This window comes from Gorilla gorilla, chromosome 17 (genome assembly GCF_029281585.2).
Source record: "Gorilla gorilla gorilla isolate KB3781 chromosome 17, NHGRI_mGorGor1-v2.1_pri, whole genome shotgun sequence".
NCBI lineage: Eukaryota > Metazoa > Chordata > Mammalia > Primates > Hominidae > Gorilla > Gorilla gorilla.
In genome coordinates this window covers 48,958,821-48,967,467 of record NC_073241.2, presented here as the reverse complement: position 1 = coordinate 48,967,467, position 8,647 = coordinate 48,958,821, and the positions used below count along the sequence as shown (strand labels likewise).

General features: G+C 36.3%; 1 pseudogene; it reads right to left on the bottom strand.

Moving 5' to 3' along the window:
* Window positions 1-3,912: 3,912 nt before the first annotated feature.
* Window positions 3,913-5,355, bottom strand: LOC101152022 (outer mitochondrial transmembrane helix translocase-like; annotated as a pseudogene).
* Between the last annotated feature and the right edge of the window lie 3,292 nt (window positions 5,356-8,647).

Genomic DNA, 8,647 nt, shown 5'->3' with positions numbered 1-8,647 from the left:
TGTTCTGGTCCTTGATCTGGGTGCTGGCTATAGTATTATATTGAGTTTTGGAAGATTCACTGATTTATGTACTTTTCTGTGTGTACATTATATTCTAATAAAAGATTTCAAATCAAATAGAATAAATATATGAGTAAGTAAATAAATAAAAGACTTACCATAAAGCTATGGTGATCAGGAGGGTGTGGTGTTGCTGGAAAAATTGACAAGTAGATTAATGGAACAAAAGCTGAGGTAGGAGGATAGCTTGAGATTGGGAAGTTGAGTGAGGCTGCAGTGAGCCATGATTGCACCACTGCACTCTAGCCTAGGCAGCAGTGCAAGACCCTGTCTCAAACAAACAAACAAACAAATCTATTAATTAAAAAAAAAAGAAATATAGCTGAACAGGGAACTAATAGAAAACAAAATAGAGATTAAGGCATAGGAAGGACAGAGACAGATCTAACAATCATCTATTTGAACTTTCAGAAAGAGAAGAGAGAGAAAATGGAGAAGAAGCAATATCTGACAATACAATGGCTAAGAACATCCCAGAACTGTTGAAAGACACTAATTCACAAATTCAAGCCCAGTAAATCTCAAATAGCAAAATAAAAAAGAGATCTACCCATGCACACATCTAGTGAAACCACAGTCCACCAAAAGCAAAAAAAAAAAAAAGTTCATAAAAGTACCCATTAAAAACTACAGACTACCTTCAAAGAAAAACAAACAAAAAAAAACAATTAAATTGCTGTTTCTTAACAGAAACAATGGAAGTCTAAACCTGTAAAATAATATCTTCAATGCACTAGGAAAATAACCATCAACCTAAAATAGCATACCTGATGAAAATATCCTTTAAGAATGAGGATGAAATAAAGACATTGCATACATTAGTCAGGATTCTCCAGAGAAACTAAGGAATTGGCCCATGTGACTGCGGAGATCGGCATGTCCAAAATTTGTAGGTTAGAGCAGCAGACTTAAGACCTAGAGAACAGCTGATGTTCCAGTTCAAATTGTAAAGCAATCTAGAGGCAGAATTCTCTCTTCTTCAGGGGAGATCAGTCCTTTCTTTAAGGCATTTATGCCTAGTGCTCCCCTATTGGAACGCTAAGCTTGTGGGATTTATTTATATCCTACTGCTCAAGGTCATTGCCAAGGTCTGATTTTTCACACAAAAAATTTGCAACCTCTGGCATAAATGGGTTAAGGCCTTCGACTGACTGGATAAGGCCACCCACATTATGGACAGTAATCTGCTTTACTCAAAGTCCACTGATTTAAATGTTAATCTCATCTAAAAAAATCACTTCTCAGCAATATCCAGATGTGTTTGGCCAAATATCTGGGTGTCATGACCTAGTCAAGTTGACACAGAAAATTAAACATTTAATTTCTAAACACATTTATAAAATAATAGACATATTTAGGCAGACAAAACCAAGAAGCCAATCACATGAGACCACCACTAAATGATGTTTGAAAGGATGTACTTCAGAACAAAGGAAAATTCTCTCCCTCTCAGAAAAAAAAAAAAAAAAAAAGATTTGGGATATAAGAAGCAGTGAAAATTAGTGAGCTAAACCATTGTTTTTTTTGTCTAAATAATTAGAAAGTTGGACATCTTGGAATGTACCAAACCCTGAAGGGATATTACTTATTTTTAAGTGGAATGGTGAAGAGTTTCCATAAATAAAAAATCAAATATATTTTTCAATTTTGGTCTTTGCTTTACTTACTGATACATGTGGTTGATTCAAATCTTTTAAAAACTTGAAATACTTCATCTTTTGCTTTGCATTCTTCACTACCCCAAACCAAGTAAATAATACTTTTGTAACATTTATGAGTATGATAATTTCCACCTGCGCTCTGACTTTTTGTTAAAAGAGGGGGAGGAGCTGGTTTTACTCCTGGGAAATTAACAGGAAATGTTCATGAACAAAATTGCTAAAGCAATTATTGCTGGTTTGCCTGGCCGACTAATGGTAGCAATCAATAGCTGGCTTTGTGGAATATATCTCCATGGGCTAAAGAGAAGGAGTGAGTAGTGGCCTAGCTTGTTTCCTTCTTTGCTGATTTCCATCTTTAGCAGCTGACAGCATTAAAACACCTGGTTCAAAGGGAAAATATTACTATTTCATTCACCAGACAAATAGTTGTACTTATTGAAAATTTTGGTGGGTAGTAGGTGACAGATGAGGAATTCTTTTATTTATTTATTTATTAAGGAGCTATTTTTTAATTTTTGTGGGTACAAAGTCAGTGTATGTATTATGGGTTACGTGAGATATTTCTTTTTTTTAAAGAGGGACCCCTTTGTTACACATTTATAAAATAATAGTGTAATATAGTTATTAAAAATTGGACAATTTTTTTTCATTTTTTTTTCTTGTATTCAATTATTCCATCCTCTTCACAGTCTTCCACAACTTGCTTTTGTTATCCACAGTGTTCACCTGAAACTTCCACCCCACCATTCAAAGCACAACTGAAGAATAAATGATCTAATAGATTCTTGTGAGACATTATCAAATAAATTAATCCAGTAACACATGAATAAAGATTGAGAGTTTTTAAAGAAATACAGTAAAACAAAACATATGAAGCATAATTTAATCTGATGATTCAGAAGGCACCTCAAGATTATGTTGTTCCATTTTCCTCATGCTGCGTGTTTAAGTGCCTGTAACAGAATTCTGGTTAGTAAAATTTTGAACAAGAAAAATTTCACATATAATTCACATCAAATGATAGATACAATATGGGCATTTTGATGTGTACGTTTGTACTTTACCAGGGAACAATTTATAATGTACTAAGAAAACTTTAAAAATTAATTACAAAATGAGTATTTTTAGCACACTTAGTAACAGCTACTTGTTTTAAACTATTATTTCATTTTTGGTGACCAAATTATGTTGGAGCATAATTAAAGAACATGTAACATATGTTACATTATATGAACATATAACATATAACATAATGACATATGTTACATTAAATGAAGAAAGGAAAGAAATGTACGTGTATTAAAGCGGACTGAGGTTTTTCAAACCCATTCTTTTGAAAGGCCTTTTAATCCACTTTCACGTAAATCAATTTAAACTGAAAAAAAGTTTTTACTCAGTATGCTTACAGAAAGAGGTGAAATCAGTGTTGACTAACATCACTGTCTAACAACCATTCAATGCTGATCACTGACCTGGTATTTTTATTTGATTATCCTGACAAATCTAATAATTGAGCCCATGTATATATATGCAAGATGTATATATGCAAGATGTATATATGCAAGGTGGAGGATCCAATTAATCAACTGCAGAAAGAAAAACACTCAACTTAAAAAAGGTTGAAACAAATGACAAATGGAAATGGTTGAATCACTGTACCTTTTTGACACAATCTTAAATCTTAGTTTTACTGTATATTATTCGGTACTTCTGGATTCAGTAGTTAGGATAAAAAAAATTTCTGTATTCAAACATACCTACAGAATGTCCATATAAAATGTGTGGATATATACATTTAATATACACACATATGTGCACACACACAAACACATACTCACATGTCAAGGAAACAGTGCCTAACCACATCCCTATTTCTCACTAATGACCCAATGAATCATTCATGACTGTAAGACCAGCTTAGATTCTATAAGGCTGTACGACATATGGCTAAAGAGCTCAAACACAAGCACCCACGTTCAGGCTGGATTAAATTGTTCCTCCTCGTGATTTCTGACAAACAGTAATGCCACTTATATAACAACTGTATTTCAACAACTTAGAATTCAGAGTACAAAACCATAAACACTGAACTCCCTCATTGTTTAAAGAGCACTCTTTCCATTCTACTTCCACTAACGGATAAGAGGACACACCAAACTAGATCAGTGAACTGTGCAAATGATCTTCACTCCTAATCTAAACAAACCTGTGTTAAAACATTCTGAAATGCTGCATCCTTTGATTTCTTAATTTTTTCAATGCTGCATCCTTCGATTTCTTAATCTTTTCAATTGCCCATGCAGGTCCTGCTGTTGAACAGGCCGAATTTCATCTTCATCATGGCTTTCTTCTGATGTAGAATTAACATTCTCTAACACAGAGGAGGGCAGCATCTCAACACATCGCATTTAGGTCCCTTCCCGAAAACGCATCAGTTTCCTGGGCAACTTCTAGCAGGTCTACATGCCTATCCACATTTTCATTTTTCAAGATGAGTTTCAGGATTGCTTCTTTCTGTTTTAAAGCAGGCTGGTTGATATGAAATCTTGTAGGAATTCTTCTCGTTATAGCCACGTCAAGGTCCTGAGGATGAATGGTAGCTCCCATTACTATGACCTGGCAGCTGTGATCAGTATCCAGTCCATCCCACAGACTCATAAACTGAGCTTTCATTATGGCTGTAGCTTCATGGTCAGAACTGCGAACGGTTTCGTAGAAAGGAGTCTATTTCGTCTATAATGATGATGGACAGTTGTAGCTTTATGGCAAGGGAGAAGACAGCAGCAGCCAGTGTTTGAGATTCTCCATACCACTTATTGGTCAGTGTCGAAGGCTCCAGGTTAATAAATCGACAGCCTGCTTCTTTGGCTGTGGCCTTGGCAATCAACGTTTTACCACAGCCTGGGGAGGCTCATAGATAAGAACACCTTTTGGAGGCTGCAGAAGCCTGGAATTCTCAAACAAATGTTTCTTTTTGATAGGTAAGATGACTGTCTTTCAGATCCGTAATGACCTCATCTAAACCTGCTATATCACTTCAAGTAACATGCATATTAAGAGGGTCTACTAGGCTGGGCGCGGTGGTTCATGCCTGTAATCCCAGCATTTTGGGAGGCTGAGGCGGGTGGATCACGAGGTCAAGAGATCAAGACCATCCTGCCCAACATGGTGAAACCCCATCTCTACAAAAATACAAAAATTAGCTGGGCGTGGTGGCGCACGTCTGTAATCCCAGCTACTCAGGAGGCCGAGGCAGGAGAATCGCTTGAACCCGGGAGGCAGAGGTTGCAGTGAGCCGAGATCATGCCATTGCACTCCAGCCTGGTGACAGAGCAAGACTCTGTCTCAAAAAAAAAAAAAAAGAAGAAGAAAAGAAAAGATGGTCTACTAGGTGGGCAGCAACACTCATTTCATATTCTGAGAGCTTCACGTTTTTCACACCAATTAGCTTCATTAGTTTTTCTGCCTGTTTCTGAGCTTCTGCTTTTTGCTTTCTTATTGGATCAATTGCATCTACCATCCATTTGATACTAAAGTATGTTACTGAACCAAATATTGTCAAATGGAAAATTAAACCAACAACTTCATTGTGACTCAAAGGATGAGAAAAGGCATCAGCATGTACCATCTTGATTGTTAACCCAAGAGCAGAAACAACGGGAGCAAGTGCCCTCAGCTGGCCTCGCACAGGAAGGAAATACAGGAGATATTTCAAAACAGGCATGCAATGCATAATAGTCACATCGGAGTAATTGGGGTACCCATCACCTCAGGTATTGATCTTTTGTGTTACAAATGATCCAATTGTACTATTTTAGTTATTTTAAAATGTACACTCAAATTATTTTTGACTATAGTCACAGTTGTGCTAGCAAATACTAGGTCTTATTCATTCTTTCTAACAATGTTTTTGTGCCGATTAACCATCGCTACTTCCCCCACACTCCTTGACTACCCTTCCCAATCTCTGTTAACCATCCTTCTACTCTTATCTCCATGAGTTCAACTACTTTCCTTTTTACCTTCCACAAATCAGTGAGAACATTTAAGGTTTGTCCTTCTCTGTCTAGCTTAGTTCACTTAACAAAATGACCTCCAGTTCCATCCATTTTGTTGCAAAAAACAGAATCTCATTCTTCTTTATGGCTGATTAGTGCTCCATTGTGTATATGAACCACATTTTCTTTATTCATTCATCTGTTGATGAACACTTACATTGCTTCCAAATTTTGGCTATTGTGAACAGTGCTACAACAAACATCAGAGTGCAGGTATTCTTTGATATGTCGATTTCTTTTATTTGGGGTATATACCCAGCAGCAGGATTGCTGGATAGTACAGTAGCTCTATTTTTAGTTTTTTGAGGAACCTCCAAACTGTTCTCCACAGTGGTTGTACTAATTTATATTCCCGCTAACAATGTACGAGGCTTTCCTTTTCTCTCCATCCTCGTCAGCATTTGTTATTGCCAGACATTAGATAAAAGCCATTCTACCTGAGGTGAGATAATATCTCATTGCAGTTTTGATTTGCATTTCTCTGATGAGCAATGATGTTGAGCACCTTTTCATATACCTGTCTTCTTTCGAGAAATGTCTATTCAGATTTTTCCCCATTTTTTTTAAAAAAAGGATTACTAGATGTTTTTCCTACACTGTTGTTTGAGCTCCTTATATATTCTGGTTATTAACCTTTTGCCAGATGGGTAGTTTGCAAGATGGGAATATAAATTAGTATTTTCTCCTGTTCTGTGGCTTTTATCTTTGTTAATTATTATTATTATTATTTTTTTTTTTTGCTGTGCAGAAGCTTTGGAACTTGGTATGATCCCATTTGTCAATTTTTGTTTTGGGTTGCCTGTGCTTGTGAAGTGTTTATTACTTAAGAAATCTTTGCCCAGTCCAATGTTCTGGGGAGATTCCCTAATGTTTTCATGTAGTAGTTACATCATTTGAGATCTTATATTTCAGTCTTTAATCCATTTTGATTTGATTTTTGTATCTGTTCAGAGATAGGAATCTAGTTTTGTTCTTTTGCATATAGATGTCCAGCTTGCCCAGCATCATTTATTGGAGAGATTGTCCTTTCCACAATGTATGTTCATGGCTACTTCGTCAAAAATGAGTTCACTGTAGATGTATGTATGGATTTACGTCTGGATCCTCTATTCAGTTTCAGTGATCTATGTGTCTGTTTTTATTTATGTGGGCACCATGCCTTTTTGGTTACCTTAGCTGTGTAGTGTAATTTAAAGTCAGGTAAGTGATTCCTACAGTTTTTTTTTTTTTTTTTTTTTTTGCTTAGTATAGCTTTGGCTATTCTGGGTGTTTTGTGGTTCCACATACGTTTTAGATTGTTTTTCTATTTCTGCGAATAATGTCATTGGCATTTTGATAGGGATTGCATTAAATCTGTAGATTGCTTTGGGTAGTATGGACATTTTAGCAATATTGATTTTCCAATTCATGAATAGATTGGTCCAATTTTGTTTTCTGTTATAATAAGGCAGCACTGAGTTCAATGCCTCACAAATACTGTGATCTCCTTCTCCCCAGCACACAAAAATGTTCTCTGCACCATGCCACTGCTGCTGGGGGAGAGAGGAGGTGTGACGTCAGCAATTCAAGATGGTTTTTCCTGCCTCTTCAGTGCCTCTTTTAGTAATACGAAGTTAAAACCAGGTACTCACCTGATTTTTTGGTTCTTATAAAGGTGCTATTTTATGTAGTTAGTTGTTAAATTGGTGTCCTTGAAGCAGGGACAATTGGCGGAGCCTTCTATTCTGCCATCTTGTTATGCACCAAGTCCTCGTATATCATCTTTTATGAAGCATCCATTCAAATATTTTGTGCAGAACTCAAACCATGTAACCTGGAGTCTGTGGCTTGTCTTTATAAGGTTTGGCTTGATTTGCCTTTTAAGTGGAGTCCTTTGTATTCTTCCAAGGTGGAGGTAAATGTCTATCAGGAGTGGCATGGAACAAAGATAAATCTGTGTTTCTGTCAGTCAAGTAGAAATTTATCAAATTTTACTGATGCTGATAATAATATGTAAGAACTTTACCTTATAATGGTATCTGGGGAAGATTAGACACTCCTTTTGTAATGCCATGTTTGACTAATATAACCAATGCAAAAAATATACTTATTGATATTCCTTCATCATTATATTCTGTTCTTAAACACTTGTGCATTTTCTATATGAGATCCATGTGAAACAGAAGTCACATAATTAGCTGTAGGAGATATCAACATAAAATAGAACTAAGATTGCAAGGACAAAGGCATACATGGTTTAAATCCTGTCTCTTCCTCCATCTCTCCTGTAGCTCTTTCTCCTTTTTTTCCCTTTCCCTCCATCCCTCTTCCTCCTTCTCTCCCTCCACCCTTGTCTGTGTGCGGTTGAGAAAACTTTAATGGAGCAATTGCAGTTTAACTATTCACCTCCGCACTTTTCTCATTTGTGGATAGCATGAATCGTTTTTTGGATAGTTTTACATCCAAAGAGTATTTTTCAATGGTAAGGCCATTTCCTATGTGTGATAAAACTGAAAAATGAACCTGTACAAAGCACTATATTGGCCATCCTATTTCCGAGAAGGCACGGAAGCAAGTTCACGTACTTTCCTGGGAATGTTAAAATGTCAGCTAGGAGTGCTTTCTACACTATTTATGCTTACCCAGGTGTATATATGCCACACATAGCTGAAAAGGGATACATGTATTGTTTTCAGTTTGAACATTATAACTTTTTTTTTTTTTTTTGTCTAAGGGGAAATATATTCTTTAAGAAGAAACTATCACATACTTCTCATCCAGGCTGTTCTTTGGGTCGTGGGGGCTCAGTTGTGATAAAAGGTGAAGTTAGAACTAGTTAATGGAGAACTAGCTGCCATTATGCCACTTCCTGGCCAAATCAGGGACTGA